This window comes from Trichosurus vulpecula, chromosome 5 (assembly GCF_011100635.1).
Source record: "Trichosurus vulpecula isolate mTriVul1 chromosome 5, mTriVul1.pri, whole genome shotgun sequence".
NCBI lineage: Eukaryota > Metazoa > Chordata > Mammalia > Diprotodontia > Phalangeridae > Trichosurus > Trichosurus vulpecula.
This window is the reverse complement of record NC_050577.1, coordinates 217931076-217952135: the sequence shown is the minus strand read 5'-3', so window position 1 is coordinate 217952135 and position 21060 is coordinate 217931076.

Below are 21060 nucleotides of genomic sequence, written 5' to 3'. Positions count from 1 at the left end.
CCCTCTGCTATTTCGTGGGTTCTGCAGCTCTAGAATTTGTTCAGAGTCATTTTTATAGGTTTTTGGAGGGACCTGCAGGGGAATTCATGCAAGTCCCTGCTTTCTGGCTGCCACCTTGGCTCTACCCCCTGGTCCCAGATTTTAATAAAAGGAGGAGAGGGTGCTAAATTGCATTTGGAAGGCTATGCACCACTTTTGTCAGTACCAGCTTGTTCTTTGCTGCCAAAATCTATCTTTTCAGCTCTAATAGTCTCCTAGTGATACTACATGGTTTGGTGTCATAGAATATGACATATAATATCTTGAAAGAATCAAAATGGAAGAGCCCCAAAGGGCAATTGAAAGATACATGGTGGGTATAAGTCAACAAAATTACATTTCCCAACAATGACTTGAATGCAAGAATAAAAACACCATTAAGAATGAAAAGGAAATGGAAAAGGAAGTAGACCAATCATATAGGAAGGGTGGGGGATAACAGGTGGGAGCACTCTAATATTAGCAAATCCCTTTACATACATTTTCTCACTTGATCTTCAAAATAACCCTGAGAGGTTGGTATTACAGGTGTTATCCTCATTGTCCTCACAGAGGCAGGATTTAGGAGCATCAGTCGTGGGGTCAGGAAGATCTAAGTTCAAATCTGGCCGTAGATGTTAGCAGTGTGACTCTGGGTAAGTCCCTTAGCCTCAGTTACCTCGTCTGTAAAATGGGGATAATGATAGCACCTACCTCCCCAGACTGTTGTGAAGATCAAATGAAATAATATTTATAAACCACTTTGCCAACCTTAAAGTGCATTTCTAGCTGCCATGGTTGTTATTTTACAGCTGAGAAAATTAGATTTCAGGGAGTTTAAGTGACCACCCACAGTCAATTAGTAAGTGTCTAAGGCAATATTTGAATTCAAATCTTCCTGGTTTCAAGGCTAATATTCTATCTACTACACTCATTATGGAGGATTTAAAAATTACCTTTAGTTTGCTTAGAGGCAGCTAGTTGGGGCCATACTTCATAGAGTGCTTGGCCTTAAGTCAGGAAGATCTGAGTTCAAATCCTGCCTCAGACATTTCCTAGCTATGTGACTGGGCAAGTCTCGTCACTGCTGCTTGCCTATCTCCTCAACTGTAAAATGGAGATATTGATAGTACCTATCTCCCAGAGTTGTGAGAATCAAACAAGGTAATTCTAAAGTGCTTAGTGCACAGATGCTATATAAATGTATAAATCTAGTCAAGCTGGTAGGAAACCTCTTGATTACAATTAAATAGCCATTATAAGTAGTCTGATCTCTATATTGTTTCTCTGGAATATACGTCCTTGTCACCAAACCACTCTTAAAGTTGGTCATTTGGGTTCTCTACCTGTCTATTATCTGTTCATTCATTAATTTATTGTTAGCCCTCCTCTTCAGTTGCTTAGAAGGGTCAAATCTTCTCTTTATGCCATTGGTAAAATGCCAAGGGAAACTGACTAAGATGCTAGACAATTTCCTTTCTCTCAAAGCCTGACTAGGATGCTAGTCAGTTTCCTCTATTGAAAAGGGAAATGGTCCAAGGCAGTCATTTTCCTCTGGCAAGATTAACTAGGGGTAGTTATGAGGAAAGGAGAAAAAATTCTTTAAGATTAGTCAATTTCCCTCTGGAGCTACACATCTGGTTTGATCTTGGTGCTTTGTTTCCCCTTAAGCATTCTTTTTTTGCAGCTCAGATCTGTATCCCAAGCCAGATAAGGACTTTGGCCAAATGAACAGGATGTGACACATAATCTCTCCAGGAAAACCTGGGGAAGCACCTTTAATGTGACGTGTTGTTAGCTTGCGCCAACTTTTTTTCAGAGGAGGAAAGAAAGTATAGCTGCAAAGTTCAATAATACCCTTGATCCCTTGCTCCCTCCTTGGTGGAGCACTGGGTAAGCTGTTTCCAAGGGCAGCGTGTCTGCAGTTTGCTAAAAGACACAGAACCAGGTAATACAGGGATTGTTAGACTATACCAAAGGACCAGGAATTATGTCTGATGACCTATGGGAAGCTTGGTACTTGGTGTACTTTCCCAGAGAGCAGCAATAGCCTGCTGAAAGAGAAACTCTATCTAGTAGTTGGCATTTTAGGAATTTCACTGGATTTCTTTATATAAGCAATCCAACCTTAAGTATGGATTTGTGGTTTTCAAAATCTCTTCAAAAAGCTTAACCCTTTAGAGGCAAGAATACTAAAATCAAGATTAGGTCTTGTGACATTCTCTTCATTTTACAATCAAACTAGTTTCTTCTCTGACTTTTTTCTGACTCTAAATAGCTGTATGAATATGGGCAAATTGCTTGATAATAATGACTCATCTTTATGTGTGGCACATTAAAGTTATGAAGCACTTTATTCACAACTTTGCAAGGAAGGTAATAATCGTTCACTTTTATATACTGCTTTAAGGTGTAAGCACTTTTCTCCCAGTGACCTTGTAAGGTAGGCAATTCAAATGTAAGCCACATTTTACTCAAATATGTCTGTGATCTCACTGATTCCTTCCAGTGGAACAAATCATAGGCTGTCTATGTCTGTCCACCCTAAGATCCTAGATCTAGAACTGGATCTCTGAGGTCATCTATTCTGACTCTTTCATTTTATAGCTGGGGAAACTGAGACCCAAATCATTTAAGCAACTCATTATAAAGGGGTGATGGGATCACATATCTGAGTCTGGAATGGGTCTGAGTCCATGCCACCTCTTTTTACAGATGAGGAAACTGAGGCTCAGAGAGGTTAAGAGACTTACCCAAGGTCATAGAGTAAATAAGTGACAGAATCTGGATTTGAACTCCAATCCCTTGATTCTAAATCCAGCACATTTTTCTCTTTACAAAGCTACTGGGACCTCTTTTGACTGGAAGATAACAAGCAATTATTATATGCTAGGCACACTGTACTAGGCACTGAGGATACAAGTACAAAAAATAAAACAATTGTCATCTACGAAGAGCTTATATTATAAAAAAGAAAAAAGTCATGATATAGCAAAAACAAAGAGAGAAGTGGACAGATCTTTGTTCTGCCAGATTAATCCTCAGAATCTGAGAACAAGGAAGCAAAGAACTCAAGCATTCCGCTTTAACATCCTTTTGTAACAGCAGCTGTAAGCTGCATCTGACAAGTAACAGATTTGCGGGGGCTGGTGACACTCAGCAGCATTTTTTCAGGGTCTAATTATCTATTGCTGCACAGAGACAGAGCTGCCACGAGACTGTGAGTGCTAGAAAAGAGCGTCTATGCTCTATCAGCCAGAGCTGTTATTCCAAAGGACTTGTACACAAACAAGGCTCATTTATGAACGTCTGTATGTATGCCTATCAGGTGGATTTTACCTCTTCATACATACAACAAATATATATATATGTATATGTATATACATATATATATATATATATACATATAAAATATATATGTCTTTTCAAGAGGTGAATGATCTTCCTAAGGGGGGGTGAATCACCTGGAGCATCTCCCACATGCTTGCTCAGAATCGAATTGACTGAGACAGGGAGAAGCTTGATTGCTAGCATACAGAATCACCTTTATTTCTCACCTGGTATAGCCTGGCCCCAATCTAACTTTCCAACCTCACTGGCCATTATTCCCCCTCCTGCATGCTGAGATCCAGCCAGAATGGCCTTCTCTTTGAGTCTCACACATGACAGACCATCTCCCAGCTCCAGGCCTTTGCACTGGTTGTGCTACATGTTTGGACATCCTTACCTCTGCCTGATAAAATGACCCTCTTCTTTCAAGACATAGCTCAAGCACCATCTTCTACTTGAAGCCCCTCCTGATTCCTCACCCTCAACTGCAAGAGCCCTCCCTCCCAAGTCACCTTATATTTACTTTTATTCATTTTCTATTTTCTTTATGTTTATTCTGCATATATTTACATATGTTCCTGTTGTCTTCCCCATTAGAACAGCTCTTTGTGAGTAGAAGTCATTCATTCTTTGTACCTACTTCGCTGGTCTTTTGGATAATCAAATCTGATAACATATGTAAAGCAGTTTGCAAACCTTAATGTGCTATATAAATGCTAGCTTTTATTGTCAATTAATTACAGTTTAGGACAGAGGTTCCTAACCTGAGGTCCAGTTTTTCATTACAAAATTTTGATAAATGTATTTCAATATAATTGATTTCTCTTGCAATCCTATTTGATTTTTTGCATTTAAAAACATGACTCTGAAAAGGAGTCTCTGGACTTCACTAGACTGCCAAAGTGGGCCATGACACATAAAAGATATTGACCCCTTGGCTTAGGATATGCCCTTCAAGAATTGTTGAGGCTGAAAAAGTAATGACCCTAATTAATGGGCATGTTACAGTGGGAAGGATGCTGGCTATGGAGGCAGAAGACCTGGATTCAAATCCTGACTTTTGTATGTACCATTTCTGTGATCTTGGGCAAGTGACAATCTCTCTGGACCTCAGTTTTCTGATCTGTAAAACAGAGAGGTTAAACTAATTAAGTTCTGAGTTAAATCTATGATCCTATGCCATCAACCTGATGATGAGCCTGGTCCTTCAACAACGGACATATGGTCTACCATATACTAACTAATACTGCTGTGGGAAGAAGGGCAGCATGGCAGCCTGGATAGTGATGAATTTGGAGTTCTGGATTCAAATTCTGACTGTGAACCTTACTAGCTATGTGACCCTAGGAAAATCACTTTATCTTTTTGTGCCTCAGTTTCTCCACCTTTATAATGAGAGAGTAACCTACAAGAGTTTGCATTCTACTAGCTTTGCCTTTCAGAAGTCAAGTCGTCTTCATGCTATGATAAAGACTTTACTGTAGAAAATACCTCAAAATCTGGTTGCTCCTAAAAGATTGAAAAACTGTCTTCAAAACTTTATGATGAAATAGTCATCTAAATGTTATCTTCTTTAGTGAGAGTTGGTGTGATATAGTGGAGAGAGGGCCAGTCTTAGACATGGGAAGATCTGAGTTCAAGCCCTACCTTTTACACGTACTTGCTGTGTGACCTTCGATGAGTCATTGGACCTTTTGGTGCCCCAGGCAACTCTCAAACACTAAAAGTTACAAGGTGAAATCCCTATCTACATCAATGTAAGGCATTTGCATCTTGAGAATTCATTATACTGAAGAAATAATGAGTTTGGACAAGAAGAAAAAGAAATTCTCTATAGGAATATAGATCCTGCTCTGGGCTTTTTCCCCAGTTCCCACTCACATAGGCAGGATGGTTCTCAGAGTTGACTGTGTCCCCCATCCCACCTCACTCCAGGGTCAAAATATCAGACAATCCTGAGGGGAATCTGCTTTCTAGTGCTGGTATTCACAAGTCCTTATATGATGGGCTCCCTCATATATCAAAGGTAGAAGTTACAAAATATTCCCCAAACAGATGGTGCATTCTCTGCTCTGAATGGCCCTTAGAGAGAGTAGGCTCAAATTTAAAGTATAATGGTAGGCAGGAACACACATAAGAAACCCATGAGACCAAGGGATACCTTGAGTTTCCTAATTCCATATTCCTACTGTTTAGCTCAGTGCCTGGCAAATAGCAGATATTTAATAAATGTTTATTGACTAATTGACCAACTCTTTCTCTAATTCATATCAAAAAATGCTGCTAGATCTAAAGTTTGATAAGATTCTCATCTTGATTAAGCCTTGTTGGGTTTGTTAACATTTTTGGCAAATTAAAACTATTTGCATAAACATTTTTATATGCCTGTGTTTCCTTGGATCTCACAGCCATTTCCTATGATAAAAGCTGAAAATAGTACTGCAGCCACGCCAATAATCTCTGTTACTGGGGAGGCTGAGGCTCATGGATCTATTGAGTTCAGTAGTCCTAAACTGCATTAGGGCTAGAAAAACAATTGGTTGTCCTTCTGTCTAGTGCTGATATGGTAAACACCACCCCTCCTTTCCCCTAGAAGCAAGGAACCGCCTGACCTCCCAGGGAGGGGTGAGCCAGCCCAGGTTGGTAACAGAGTAGGTCAAAGCTTCCATGCTAATTAGAAGTGTGATGGGCTGGAGGGAGGAAGGAAGGAGGGATAGAAAGGAGGAAAACAGTAGGAAAGAAGGAAGGAAAAAGGAAGGGAAGAAGGAAAGGAATGAATGGAAGGAAAAGGAAAGGAAGAAGGAAAGGAATGAAAGGGAGGAAGAGAAAAGGAAAGAAAGAAGGAAAAAGGAAGAGAAAGAAAAGAATGAAAGGAAGAGAAAAGGAAAGAAAGAAGGAAAAAGGAAAGAAAAAAGGAAGGGAAGAAGGAAAGGAGTCAAAGGAAGGAAAAGGAAAGAAAGAAGGGAAAAGGAAGGAAGGGAAGAAGGAAAGGAAGGAAGGGAAGGCAGGGAAGGAGGAAGGGAGGGATAGAGCGATATTAATTCCTACTCAGAATTTTAGGTACCTTCAATGGATGGTCAGACATTTTGTGGAGTACATCTGATTTCACTGGTAAAGGAAAGCTTGAGAAAAACTCCCTCTACCAATAGAGAACATGACCTATCCTAAAGCTTTGAGCCTTAGAGAATTACCCGGGGGCATGGAAAGGTTAAGGGACTCGCTCACTCTTGCATAGCCTGGATGTGTTGGAGTTGAGATTTGAACCCAGGTTTTCCTGATTCCTGGGCTAGCTTACAATCCACTGCACCATACTGCCTCTCCTCATAGAACAAAGAGCTATAGTCGTGCCACAGCGCTCTAAAAGAACAGCAGGATCTAAATTCAACAGAGGCAGGTGGACACCCGCTTGTACCCACAGGGAGGAGAACTGGGCCGGAGGTAGGAGGGAGGTGTGGGGGCAGGAAAAGAACACGGAGAGGAGAACACTTAGGTCCCCCAAGAGGCAAAACAATTGCCATGAATTGCAATATATATTTTTCCTTAGGAACCAATTTTCCCTTTCCTCTATCAGTGTTACTTTTTAAGGGGAGGTCTTTGGCTGCTGGGAAGAGGGGAGAGAGTGGTGCATCAATAGAAGAGAGATTTCTTTTTACATTGGTCATATTTCTTCTGTTCAGATCATTAATTTTTTTTATAAGGTGGACAAAAAAACTAAAAGTAAACACACAAAGCCTAGTGTTTCCTAGACCAATTACTGGGGGAAGGACAAAAACTGCTGAGAAAATTGGAAAAGACTCAGGCAGAAATTGGGTGTTAGTCAATATCACATGCCACATACCACAATAAGCTCCAAATGAATACAACCTAGATGTAAAAAGAGCATCATCATCAATTGAGTGGAGCAGGGAATGAGATACCTTTCACAAACTATAGGCAGGGGAAGAGTTCTTGACCAAATAAGGCGGAGAGATCACAAGAGATAGATAAAATGGAGCATTTTTATTTTAAAGTTTTCATGTAAACAAAATCGATGCTAATCAAAATTAGAATTAAAAAGGGAAAATGTGTCTGGGAAAAATTTTTTTTGCAGCAAACTTCTCTGATAAAGGCCTGATATCTAAGATGAATAAGGAAATGATTAAAATATATAAGAACCAGACTCCTTTTCCAGTATATAAATGGTCGACGGATATGAATAGGTAATCCTTAAGAGAAGAAATGCAAGCTATTAATGACCTTGTGAAAACAAAATGCCCTATATCACTAGTAGGGAGAGACAAATTAAACCAATTCTGAGATTCTATTCTATGACCCATCAGATGGGTGATGACGAAAAAGAAAATGACCGTTGTCGGAGGTGATGTGAAAGGAGAGGCATACCAATGGACTGTTAGTGGAGCTACCAATGGTCCAGCCATTCTGGGAAGCAATTTGAAACTATGCCCTCAAAGTCACTAAATTCTTCATACCCTTTGGATATTATTCTCCATCACTCTGAGAACAAGCCACACTGGCCTTCTTTCTGTTCCTCATGCACGACACTCCACTTTTAATCTCTATGTTTTTGCACTGGCCATCCTACTTGCCTTCAAAGCATCCCCTCATGACCTGTGCCTGGTAGAAACTCTGTCTTTCTTTAAGACACAACTCAAGCTTTGCCTGGGGGCCATCTCCTGTCATCCTGATGTTTATCTTGCTACTGGACCCAGTTGGCTCCAGAAGAGAAAATGAGGCTGGCGACCCTGCACTACTGTCTCTACTACAGTTTGTTGGACAAATAGCGCTTTGTGCATAATGGCTATTCAATGGGTATTACCTGTTGAATGAACGTATGGGGAAATGTATGAAATGTAACTAAATTCCTCTTTTAGATTATGAACTTCTTTGGGGGGCAAAGATCATCTTGGTCTCTCCTACAGTGCCTAGCACATAATGAGAGCTCAGTAGGTGTCTGTTGAATGAACAGATGAATGAAATGAATACTTTTGTAAAGAAGATTCATGCTTTGGTTCAGGATTAGACTAAATGACCAAAAACTAGTTGTTTCTAACTCTGAGGTCCTTCAGTTGCATCCAACATTATTAAGCCTGAATGGACTTGTTGATTCCTTACCATACTCTATGTGTGTCATTTATGATTTTCACTTTAACTTTTTTTTCTCATAAAGTTGTCCTTGCTTCTGTTTACTCTATATAAATGGAGTGATCTTGTTACTGGACATATGACCCAAGAGCTCGGTGGCAGAAAAAAGGTCCCTACAAATGCCAAAATATTCCCCCAAATACCCTAATATTCCCCCAAACATTTTTTAAAAATAGCAGAATGTATGTCCATTGAAAGGGGAACAGTTGGGACATTACAGTATAGAAATATAATGGGATATTATTGTACAGTAAGAAACAAGAGATATGGGCAACTAAGGTGATGTAATAATAATATAAATGAAAACAATGTATTAAAATCTCTGAATTTTGATTAGGTGCAGAGACCATTCTTGGTCCCATTGGATTAGTGATGGCACATGTTCCCTTGGCAGAGAGGTGGTAACCTATAAGTGTTAAAATTTTCATATCATCAGACACAATTGATGTCTTGGCTGGTTTTGCTTAACTGTCTTTTTTTATTATAAGGGAGGGTTCAATGGGAAGGTTGAAAACATCTCTAATAATTAATGAAACACTTATTAATTCAATATCCAATGGACATTTGTTAAGCATCAACTCTGGGCCAGGCACTGTGCTAGGCACTGGGTACACGAAGGAAAAAAAGCCAACAGTTCATGCTCTTCAGGAGCCTATATTCTACTGGGGAAGGGAAGTAGGGGAGCAAACAATTTTTATACACAAATATCAACTATATACAGAATAAATACAAAGCAGTTGTTTAGCAGGGCACTAGCATTCAAGTGGCTCTGGAAAGGTTTTTTATAGGAGGTGATGCCTGAGTTGAGCTTTGAAGGAAGCTAGCAATTCTTGGAGCTTGAAGCTAGCAAGGAATACATACCAAGCATGGAGAACAACCTGTGTAAAGGCAGAGTGATGGAGTTGGGATGTCATGGACTGGAAATGGCATAGCGACTGGACCAGTTTGGAGGGGAAGTGTGTGAGGGGAGAAACGTGTAGCAAGCCTGGAAAGTAGGCTCGAATTAGATTGTGAAGGGCTTAATATAGGACCTGGCACATGCTAGGCACTTTATAAATGATTGTTGATTTGACTTTAAATGCCAATGGATCTGAAAAACCAAAAGGATTACCTTAAACACCACTTTTTTCAGTTGCTAGTTCTCCCCAAATCAGTAGGATTATACTGATAGATTTTTTTGGGGGGGGTCCCTTATCTGTGATTTCATTAGTGTGTAGAATGCCCGATAAGAAATCCCTTCTAACATCTAGTCTTAGAGACTTGCCTGGGGCACAGAGATTTTAAGTGACTCCATTTGGGGTGAGGGTCACATAGCCAGGTTATATCAGAAGTAGGACTGGAGCCCAGGTCTCTCTGACTCTGAGGTTGGCTCTTTATTCCCTGCACTGTTCTGCCTCTCTTATTTCCTTAATACCATATTACACAGTCAGTTGGCACCAGCAGCTCCAAAGGAAGTGAATTAAGGGATGCAAAATGAAAGGACCAACACCCTGGAGCTCCAAATTAGAACATAATATTATGTGTTGCCTGTACTGATCGACTCTGCCTTGGCTGGCTGCAATCAGTACAATTTGTACCTTAACAGTAATGGTTTTTCTGTGTTTAATTTTTTTTTAAAATCTGCCTATCTGTCTATTTATCTACATACCTCTCTCTCTCTCTCTCTCTCTCTCTCTCTCTCTCTCTCTCTCTCCATCTATCTACCTGTCTGCTTGTCTATCTATCTGTCTGTCTCTCTAACTACCAACCTATCTCTTTCTGTTATCTCTATCTACCTACATACCCATCCCTTTCTATCATCTGTCTATGTATCTGTCTACCTACCTGTCTCTTTTTGCAATCTATCTACCTATCTCTATCATCTATCAATCATCTATTAATCCATCCATCACATACAATTTGTCTATTACATATTATATAATATTATAAATCACCATCTATCACATATCATCTATCATGTAGAATAAAGTATCTCTTATCCACTTATGACATATCATCCATTCATCAATCTCTTTATCTCTCCATCATATAGCATCTCTATATGTTATCAAAAAGGCTTAAGCTCTTTTGTACATTTCTTAAATTTGAGAGAAATCAGAAGCCTTTGGAACATATTTTGACAAGCCAGGGGCACTTAGCAACAGAGAGAGTGTGTGGGCTGTAATGACATGCGAGCATGCGGGAACCTGGTGACATTAAGAAGTCGCTTTGGAGAGGGGGTGCTTTTCTTTTAGAGAATGTTTTTGGAAGGCTGTGAAGAGGTTTGAAATGAATGAGGTGGTTAGAAGCTGACATTCAGTACCCTGCTTCTATCATCCCTTCCAGCTCAGTCTCTTGCATTGCCCTCCCTTCCCAGCCCACCCCACTGCCTACTTTTTTTTCTGTCCTGTTATCTCCTCTCAGTTCCAAGGAGACAAACATTGGGCTGTATTGAGCCAGTTTCTATTCTTCACCTCTGCTGGATCTGTGACTTCACTGCTTCCCACTATAAGCTATTTAAGCCCTCATTTCCTGTCTGACTTGATGGCTCTTGTTCCTGCCTTGGGCAGGTGGGGTCAGTCTGAAGTGCCAGGGGCCACTCCTCTTGTTCTCTTGTCACTGGGAGGATGTCAGTGGCATGCAGGGGCACTCCTTAATAACTCTCCCCTGAGCCTCCTTCTTTTCTGGTCCTATATCCTTTACTCCAGGGGTCTTACTTTCTTTGTGTCATGGATACCCCTTGGCAGTCTGGTGAAACCTATGGACTCCTCAGAATAATGTTTTTAAATGCATCAAACAAAATGCACGGAATAACGTAGGAAAACAAAGGTTAGGGAAAATAAAGGTGTAATTATTTTTCCCCATCCTCACTCATGAGCCCCCTGAAATCTGTCTATGGAGCCCTTGAGGAGGGTTCTCTGGACCCCAGATTAAGAATCCTTGCTTTACAGCATTTGTCTTGTGCAATTTCTTGGTTGAGAATGTTGGAGCCTGCTACCCTCACTGTGCCTCAACAGTGACCTTTCGGTGATCCTCTATTTGAATTCTCCAGAGACTAGAGGATCTGATGACTCACAGTCACACAGCATCACTGGAACTATATGATTAAAGAAATGGCTCTTTGTTTCAGGGAGAAGCTGGGGAGTTATTTGAAGCACCACACAAATTCCTTTTTTTTTTTATTGATGCTTACTTTTTTGTCTCATTCTACATCATGGTCACTTCCTAATGTCTCTCTTCCTTCCACTTCCAATAGAACCTTCCCTTGTCTAGGGTGTTTTAACTGGGGTTCATGAACTTTAAAAATTATTTTTATCCCTGTATTTCAATATAATTGGTTTCTTTTTATTTTATTCATTTAGAAACTTGATTCTGAGCTGAGGTCCGTAGGCTTCACCAGACTGCTAAAGGGTTCCACAACTGACTTCCTGATATGGAGAATGGGCCAGCTATGCCCACCCTCAGAGGAAGGGTCAATTTTAATACTTGCCCTGAGAGAAATGTTTATTAATAACTAATTATTTTGGGGGAGGATTCGGAGTTTCCTCTTTTTCTCTATCCTCATTTCAAGACCTCAGTCTCCAAAGGTTTGAGCTAACCTCCTCTATTTGACCTTACTTACCCAAACTTACAAGGAATATGTAGTCTAAGGTGAATTCCATTCATTCAAGCTGGGATGGAGACAGACCCTTTTGTCTCAATTTTCCAGTGCTGGGGGTGGTCTGGGTAGAGAGATGGTCTATCTGTCCAAGAGTGACATGATGTCACTCACAGCCTCTCACTGGAGCAAGCCCACTTCTCTTTGTAAAGTCCACCTCTCATTAATTGCTAGCCAATCAGGGTTGATTGCCATCCTTTTGAACATTCCTTTTCCAAAAGGGCATAAAAACTGAGAGCCCACCTGGCCACATGACTATCCTTTTATTAAAATGCTAGCATTATTAACAAAATAATTAAATTTCCCAGAATTTATTTCTTGAAACTTTTTAGACACCACAGCCCCAGGGATGCTGGCATACCCATCCCGTATCTTATTCACCAGGAACTTTGCCAAGTGCTGAGGATATAAAGAAAAAAACAAAAAACAAAAATAGTTCCTGACTTTGAGAAATTTACCATATAATAGAGGAGACAACACACGTGGTACATAGAAGATTCCTGCCCCAAATGATTTCTGTAGTTACAGAACCTGGTCCCGATAGATGACAGTCCCCTTTTTTCAGATTTGGTGTGGCCCCTACACACACACACACACACACACACACACACACACACACACAGACACCCCACTTTTCTCCTCACCCTTCCACTTTCTAGAATCCCTTTGTGTATTCTCTTTCTCCATTAGAATGGAAGATCTTTGAGGGCAGGGACTGTTGTATTTGCTTGTTTTTGTATCCACCCCTTAGCTCAGGTCCCTTAACTAGGTGAAAACCCATTTCAATCAGTCAACCAATTAATCAAAAGATCTTAGACTAAATGGGAAAAATCTTTTAAAGTCATTGAATAATGTGAAATGACATGAGACCAAAAATCTGTTCCAGTAAGCCAGGCAAGTTAACCATGGCTCTGGGGATCTCTGTATATTATCAAACAAGTTGAAAATGGGAGAAATTCCAGAAATTAGAGTGTGTGACTTTATAGCACTTTCTAGATCAGGGCTTCTTAAATTTTTGTCCACTCAGGACCCCTTTTCAGCTGCGTTAGTTGGCATCGCATGGCCTGAGGCATGCGCAGTGCAAAGTGTGAATGCCGTGTGTTCAGAAGCAAGGCTGCAGAGAAGTTTCGTGATGCGAACATGGGCAAGTGCTTCCAGAAACGCCTCAGATTCATTATGCATTTGATTTTGAATTAATTTTTAGTCGTTGCACATTCAAAAACCTTTTACTCTTGCCAAATTTGGTGTCCTGACCCACAGTTTAAGAAGAGCTGTAAGAGAAGGAATGGGAGGGGGATGGAGAGGGAGGAGAGGGGAGAAATACGGACCTCAGCTTTACCTTTAGCCAGGTCTCTTTTATCTCTTCCGCCTTTGGCCAGAGGAGGACATTGCCTGGCAATAAATAAATAAATAAATAAATAAATAAATAAATAAATAAATAAATAAATAAATAAAATCTCACAGGACTAGATTCCACTTCCCGCCCCCCCCCCCCCCCCCACACCTCCTCCCCCAAGATGTTAAAAATAATACCTAAAGGGCAGCTATGTGGAGCAATGGGTAGAGCACTGACCCTGGAGTCAGGAGAACCTGAGTTCAAATCCAGCTTCAGTTACTTACTAGCTGGGTGACCCTGGGCAAGTCACTTAACCCCGATTTGCCTTCCCCCTCCCCACAAAAAAAAATGGTTAAACTTGGTGTTGTTATATCACTTTAAGCCTTACATACTTTATCACCCTTGGTCCTCATAACAGCACTGTGAGGGAGGTACTATTATAATCTCCATTTTACAGATGGCTCATTTTCCTCATCTGTGAAATGAGAGGTTTGGACCTGATGGCCCCTAAGGCCCTGTCCTGTGTCATTTCTGGGTTCTGTTCTTACAAATCAATAGATATGTGTTAGAACTGGTGATTCATAACCTGTTTTCCATGATTCCCTGCTGATCCTGAGCTTTAAATTAAATTTATGTAGAGAACCAGGAAAATCAGATTGTATGGTTTTTAGATGGATGAACTCTACAGTTCATCTGTCTGTGCATTTAACAGTTGATTAGTCAATCAAAAGCATTTATTGGATGCTTACTATGTGCCAAGCCTTGTGTTATCTTGGATAGAACCTGCAGATGGACAATGAACCGCAGAATTGGATAGGAGAAAAGCAGAACTTTGGGAAATTGTGCAGATGTGTCCAATCACAACTTCAGAGAATTGGTGGTCAAAGAGGTGTGGACTCTTAGAATTTCTCTACAATGTCTCTCACATATGTTCACTTGTCTCTATTCACATTTTCACCACCCTGGTTCAAACCCTTGCTACCTCTTGCCTTAACTATTGGCATAGTTCTCTAGCTGGTCTCCCAGAGTCAAGCCTCAGCCCACTAAAATCCATCCTCTACTCAGCTACCAAAGTGATCTCCATAAAGCACAGGTCTGACCACATGACCTCTGTTCTTCATTTTTCTGGCTGAGTGCAGAGACCTAAACACATTTCAGCGACTCCCTATGGACTCCAGGATCAAATATAAATTCCTTTGTTTAGCATTTTCACAATCTAGCCTCTTCCTACCTTTCTGGTCTTCTTACTTCTCATACTCTGCAATCCAACTACACTGGCCTGCTTAAAACTCTGAATCCAGTGCTCCATCTCTCATTTCTGCACCTTTTACACTGGCTTTCCCCTGTGCCTGGAATGCTCTGCCTCCCCATCTCTGCTTCCTGATTTCCTTACATTCCTTTAGGATCCAACTCCAGCAACATCTGAGTATGTAGCCAATAAGATGGAGGACTAGACATTGCATCCAATCCTTATAAACTCTCAAAACTCCCCCAAATGAGATTTATGACCAAAAGGTAAAGGAATTATAGTTATCGCTACAAGCCAAGACACCAAGAAGTCTAAGGCAGTAATAATCAGAGGAATTAATAGCAGAGAAGGGTAATCCCTCATACATTCACCAACATCTTCTCTCCCATGAGGACCTATCTTCTGCAAGGATGGTACAACTCATCCCGCTGTCCTGTGCTCTGGGATCCACTCAGAAATTTCTTTGCTGTTGCTGCAGTCTCTGTTAGTATACCTTGTCCCTACTGTCACCCCACCATTAAGTGGTGACAAGTAGCAGAACTCAACTTTGGCATCTTCCCCTGCAGAGGAGGTGAGAGTAGTGGGAAACTCCAGAGTATCCTGTCTAGGACAGCACCATGGAGTAGCACCACTCAGCCAAAGAATTAAAGAAGAGAGGAAACTGAAGCAGGGTGTGTGTGTGTGTGTGTGTGTGTGTGTGTGTGTGTGTGTGTGTATGTGTGTTGGTAGAGATGGGGTGGTGGTGGGAAGGGAAGCTTCCAGCTGGGGTGTTCCCAAATGGAGCAATAACCCAGAACGGTTCTAGTATTTCAGATGGCCAAATATACTTTAGTATTTCAAAAGGTCTTTCTTCAGTGTGTATGTGTGTGTGAGAGGTGTTGGAGGCCACTTAATTAACAAGTGCAGATCACAATTCCCTATGCTCTAATAAGGTGACTTCCTATAGACAGAAGGAGACATCATCTGGCACCTCTGTGCTGACAATTTGCTCTAAATGTAGGTAGGTGATTCTTTGCCAGGTGACACAGGGTCTGTATCTGAAGTCTTTCCATCTTGGTAGTTGAACCTATCATCTGCTCTAGATAACATCAAGGTCACCCCCATGCTTCAATACGCCTCAGAGGATCCTAGACATTAGCTGCGGATGGGCCCTCAAAGCCTACCTAGTCCAACCTGCTCATTTGATGGAAGGGGGAAACTGAGGCACAGAGACAAAGACACAATGTTGTTAGTGGCAGAGCTGGCATATTAACTTAGGTCCTTCGACTCCAGTTTCAGTGTGCTTTTCATTGCCGTACTCTCTGAGTGAAATTGTTGTGGTAAGATTTTTCTTTTAGTGGCATTTGCTGCTTTTGTCCTTCCTTAGAAAGGTAGGTGGGGGAGCTTTTTTTTTTTTTTTTGTTAAAGTCTGACCAAATGCATTCTAAATAACATCCTTTCAATTGGCTTAGCCATTCTAGGTCAAAATTTGCCTTTCCTTCTTAAATATATAATGTGTTTGCTTTTTGGAAGCTGTCACCATCATACATAATAACTGAAAGCGGGCCCTCTCCTGAGCACCTGACAAAAGCCCTCCCTAAAGTGCCAGCAAAGTCATTTTGCTCCTTCCTTCTTTCAAAACCAAATGTATAGGGGATCTTTCAGATCCTTATATCCAACTACTTTAATGCCACTTACTGGTTTTTTAAAAAAATAGCTTGTGGGGTAAAGAGACAGTCTGTCACTTATTTTCATTCTTTAAAATGTCAACAGCCTTATGCTAATACGGGAGCATCTTTCAAGCTGGGAAGGAGCGGATCATCTGCTGACTTGATTTAATATTTACAAGTGAATGTAGGAGAAAAAAAATGGATTCCATCTCTAAATGAAATTCAGATGCTAGGGAGGGTAAAACATATTCAAGGAAAATAAAGAGCTACAGTGTAAAAAATCTGTTCCAGATATCTATTTAGAAGGGTAGATAACACAGTCAAAAGATTCTAGCTGGCTAAACGTAGGACAAATATAGACACCTTAAAAATTCTGGTAGGACTACACATTATAAAGGATGCCCTGAAACTGGAAGGGATTTATTTGTATCTCTGAGGACCAACCGTAGGAAAAGAAAATGAGCTAATTTTTTCCCCTGAATTTTATATCGGTAGATAGGAATTTGCATTTTAGCATCCTAATTTGCATACCATTTAAAGTCAAATCAGCTGGAATTTCAGAAATGTATTATGGCCACTTTAGGGCTGGAATGGTGCTAAGGGATTTCTTATGCATAGAAACTGCCTTTTAATGAATTTATTCTTCAGGAAGAGATCTTAAAGGGGGACTAAGCATACTCTGAAACACAGGGTATTAAAGAGAGGACTTGGCAATTTGGCTAGCACCATTGGGTGGTAGGTGAACAATTCAGTGTCCAAGGGGACAGATGATGATGGAAGAAAAGGAAGGTGTTAGACCTTTGGAATGTAGGCAAGGATTTATTCTGAGCCCATAGTTACTGGGCTGAGTGGTATCTGGTGCCCTCTACCTACGGTTTAATACACATGGATCTGTGAAACAAAGAAACATAGAAGATGACCCTGAATCCTGCCTGGCACCCTTCAGATTCTTTAGTCACTGTGGACGAATTATAGAAAAATGGGAGCAGATCCTAAGATTATCCCATTAAAAAAGCTAGCATCTGGGTTAATTGTTTGTTGATTATGAAATAATATGGAGGCAAGTTTAAAGCAAGACTCAGATATGTTTTTGTCCTTTTGTTGCCTCTGATGGCCAGATAACCAGATATTGGTGGAGACTTACATCCACTGGATGACAGGAAGCCCCCAGGGTTTCTCTCCTGAGCTCTTGGGTGACAGCCTCTCCTATTCCTAAGAGAGAAGACTTTATGAAAGAGGTGACTTTCTCTGATGGTATGACAAAGAGCAAATGCTCTGGGGGACAAAAGGGAAACCAGAGCTACTTCAGCCACTGCCCTTGCAACCAGCTTGGGAGGTCAAGCTAAGCCACTGCTGCCATGATAAACAGAGCAAGGGAGAGGTGCCAAATTGGGGAACAAGAAGAGGACCCTGAGACAGCAGAACAGAGACCGTGTGGGCAAAAACCAGGCAATTGACACAAAGAGTCATACCCAAGGGCTACTGAGACAGAACTGGTGATTAGTATTCTCCTGTTCTCTGCTTACCTTTGGCTCTTGTTCTTTCAAGGGAGAGATGACCTTATTTTCTCAATCCTTCTTTTTTAAGAGTTTGTTTTATTTTCTGGTTTTGCTACTTGTTCTAAAATAAACCAGTTTTTAAAAATATGATATGGTGGTTAATTGTATTACTGCTGTAATCCAGGTTTGTCTGGGTATGCCTAGTTTGTCTAACAAGAAGGGACCCTTAAGGGGCCTATGTAGCACCTTACCTAACATGGAGGCCTCTGCATCCCTCACTATGTGGATGGGTGTCTGAGACCCAAGCCCAATGTAAGTTTTAGACTTGGAAATAGGATTATGCTGTGCAGGAACTGAGCTAAACTGTTAACCTACTCCCTTCCCCAAACCCAGAGATTAAGGTACTACAGTGGGAGAGGAGAATTATGCTTCCCAGGTATGGGAGAATAAATGTATATATTTGTGATTATACCTTTTGTAGTAAATATATTTCAGTATAAAAGCTAATCTGATTAATGGCTGAATGAATCTAGGGTACAGGGAACTCATCCCCTAAAACTAAGGGAACATACATCAGTGGAGGCTAGAGCTAAATGGTAGAGCCTAGACTCCCCCATCCCTAAACCTCCTTAAGGATACAGGAAAATCCTGGAAAAGTTTAAAATCTAACCTACCTGGAATTTAAGTAAAATTTAATCTCCCTGGCCTTCAGGTAGTGGGGGTCAGGGTAGAAAGTGTCCAAAACCCATTTTGGGCTTGGGTCCCAGTCACCCTGGCTGGAGCCTTTCCTGGCAGAATCTGGCATCTCAGAACACGCAAAAGAGACTTCATTGAGTTGTATTTTTAAAGCTTCCCAAAGGCAGAGAAGAACAATATCTAGCAGCGTAGTAAGGATTGTGGGATCAACTGGTGCTGGTGAGTGGAGAAAAAGAGACAAATATGATATAGGACTTGCCATCTGGTTGGCTGTGGCTGAGTAGGGGGATAGTGAGGTAGAGGGAAGAGGCAAGTCTGATTGAGGGTTTGAATTGGGGTCACTGGAAGGATAGTGCTATCTTGAAAAAAATAGGGAACCATGGAGAAGGAAGGTCAGGTTTAGGTGTGAAGATGATGGCTTTGGTTTTGGACATGTGGAATTTGAGATATGGACAGGAGCTCCGGGTGAAGCTATCCTGCAGGTAATTGGTAATGTGAAACTGATTCAAGGATGCCAGTTAGTCAGTAGAGATTTATCAAGTACCTACTATGTGCTAGGTACTGTGCTAAGTGCTAAGACTATAATGAAAAGCAAAAGGCAATCTCTGCTAGAAAGAAACTCAGTCTAGGTACAAACAAGATACATATAGGATACACATATAGGATAAAGTGTAAATAATCAATGGAGGGAAGGCACTAGAACTAAGGGAGATGAGGAAAGGCTTCCTGTAGAATGTAGGAGTTTTACTGAAACTTGAAGGAAGCCAAGGAAGCTAGGAGGCAAAGATGAGAGTGGAGTGCATCCCAGGCACGAGGGACAGCCAGGAAATATGCCTGGACTAGAGAGATCTTGTTAAAGGGTCTTGTTAAAGGAAGAGCAAGGAGGCCACCGTCACTGTATCACAGAGTGGATATAGGAGGACTGGAAAAGGAGAAAGCAGATGGGTTATGACAGGCTTTGAACGCCAAACAGAGAACTTTACATTTGATAGTGATGATTATAGGGAGCAACTGAAATTTATGGAGTAGGTCTGACATGGTGAGATCTATGCTTAGATGAGATTAGAAACATGGCAAACCAACTCTGCTGGCTTTCTCTAGACCTCTTGGGAGCCCTACCCCTTCTACCCTTCTGATACCTTGGGCATCACTCCATTGACAAGCTGCAGCCCTGCTGGAGCTGTCAGAAACAAAAGACTGACTCGTGCTTCTGGGTGAGATTTAGTGGAGAGCCGCTTGCTCCTGGGACAGGATGACCTAGAAGTCATCATGAAAAAAAGTTATTTGACTTGAAATTTGGTTGAAGTCCATCAGTCTACCATCAGAGTCGATCCCACACTACCCATGCCTTCCCATCCTGCTTGATTCTTGCCCTTCTTCTTCCATACCCATAGACTAATGGTTTTTAACCTGGGATCCATGAGTTTGATTTTTAAAATACTTGATCAGTTGCGAATGACTTAGCTATTCTCAGCAATACAATGATTCAAGACAACTCTGAAGAACTCATGATGAAAAATGGTATCTATCCCCAGAGAAAGAACTGATGGTGTCTGAATACAGATTGAAGCATACTTTTTTTTACTTTCCTTATTTTTCTTGAGTGTTTTTTTTTTTTGGTCTATGTTTTCTTTCACAACATGACTATTATGGATATGTTTTGCATGAATATACATGTATAACCTATACGGTTGGCTATTCAGTGAGGGGTGGTGGGGAGGGAAGGGAGAGAATTTGGAACTCAAAGTTTTAAAAATGAATGTTAAAAAAAGTACTTGCTAACTGTATTTCTAATAGATTTGATTTCCATTGTATTTTATTTTATGCGTTTAAAAGCCACTATATTGAGAGGGGTTCCCTGGGCTTCATCAGATTTCTAAAGGGGTCCATGACATAGAAAAAAGACACCTTAAGAACCTCTACTCTAGAACATCTGTTTCATAACCTAGAGGACTTCTTGAGGCATGTTTGCATTTAGAGGGTACCAGTGAAGCACGTGGGCTATCCCCTGCTTATCCTCTTTCCACATGCCCTGCCCCCCTCTCCTACTCTGACTACATATTTCTTCAATAATATCCTTTAGGCCACTTCTTTTTCCTTTAAAAAAAATTCCTTTTTCTTTATGAACTTGACATAGAACAAACATTTCCATATAAAAAGAACTGTTAAAAAAAGGATTGGATAGGATAACATGAACCTCAATTATATGCAGGGTTTGTTTGTTTGTTTGTTTGTTTGTTTTAAAGCATATGTTAAAGGGCAGCTAGGTGGCACAGTATATAGAACACTAGCCCTGTAGTCAAGAGGACCTGAGTTCAAGTCTAACCTCAGACATTTGACTCTTGCTAACTGCATGACCTTGGGCAAGTCATTTAACCCCAATTGCCTTGTTAAAAATATATCTATGTTAAATTTAATATGGAAGTATCAAGAGCTCTACTTGTCTATGCCCTCTTCTGAACATCCTTCTTTCTTCTGTGTGTTTTTTGAATAATTCGTTGTTA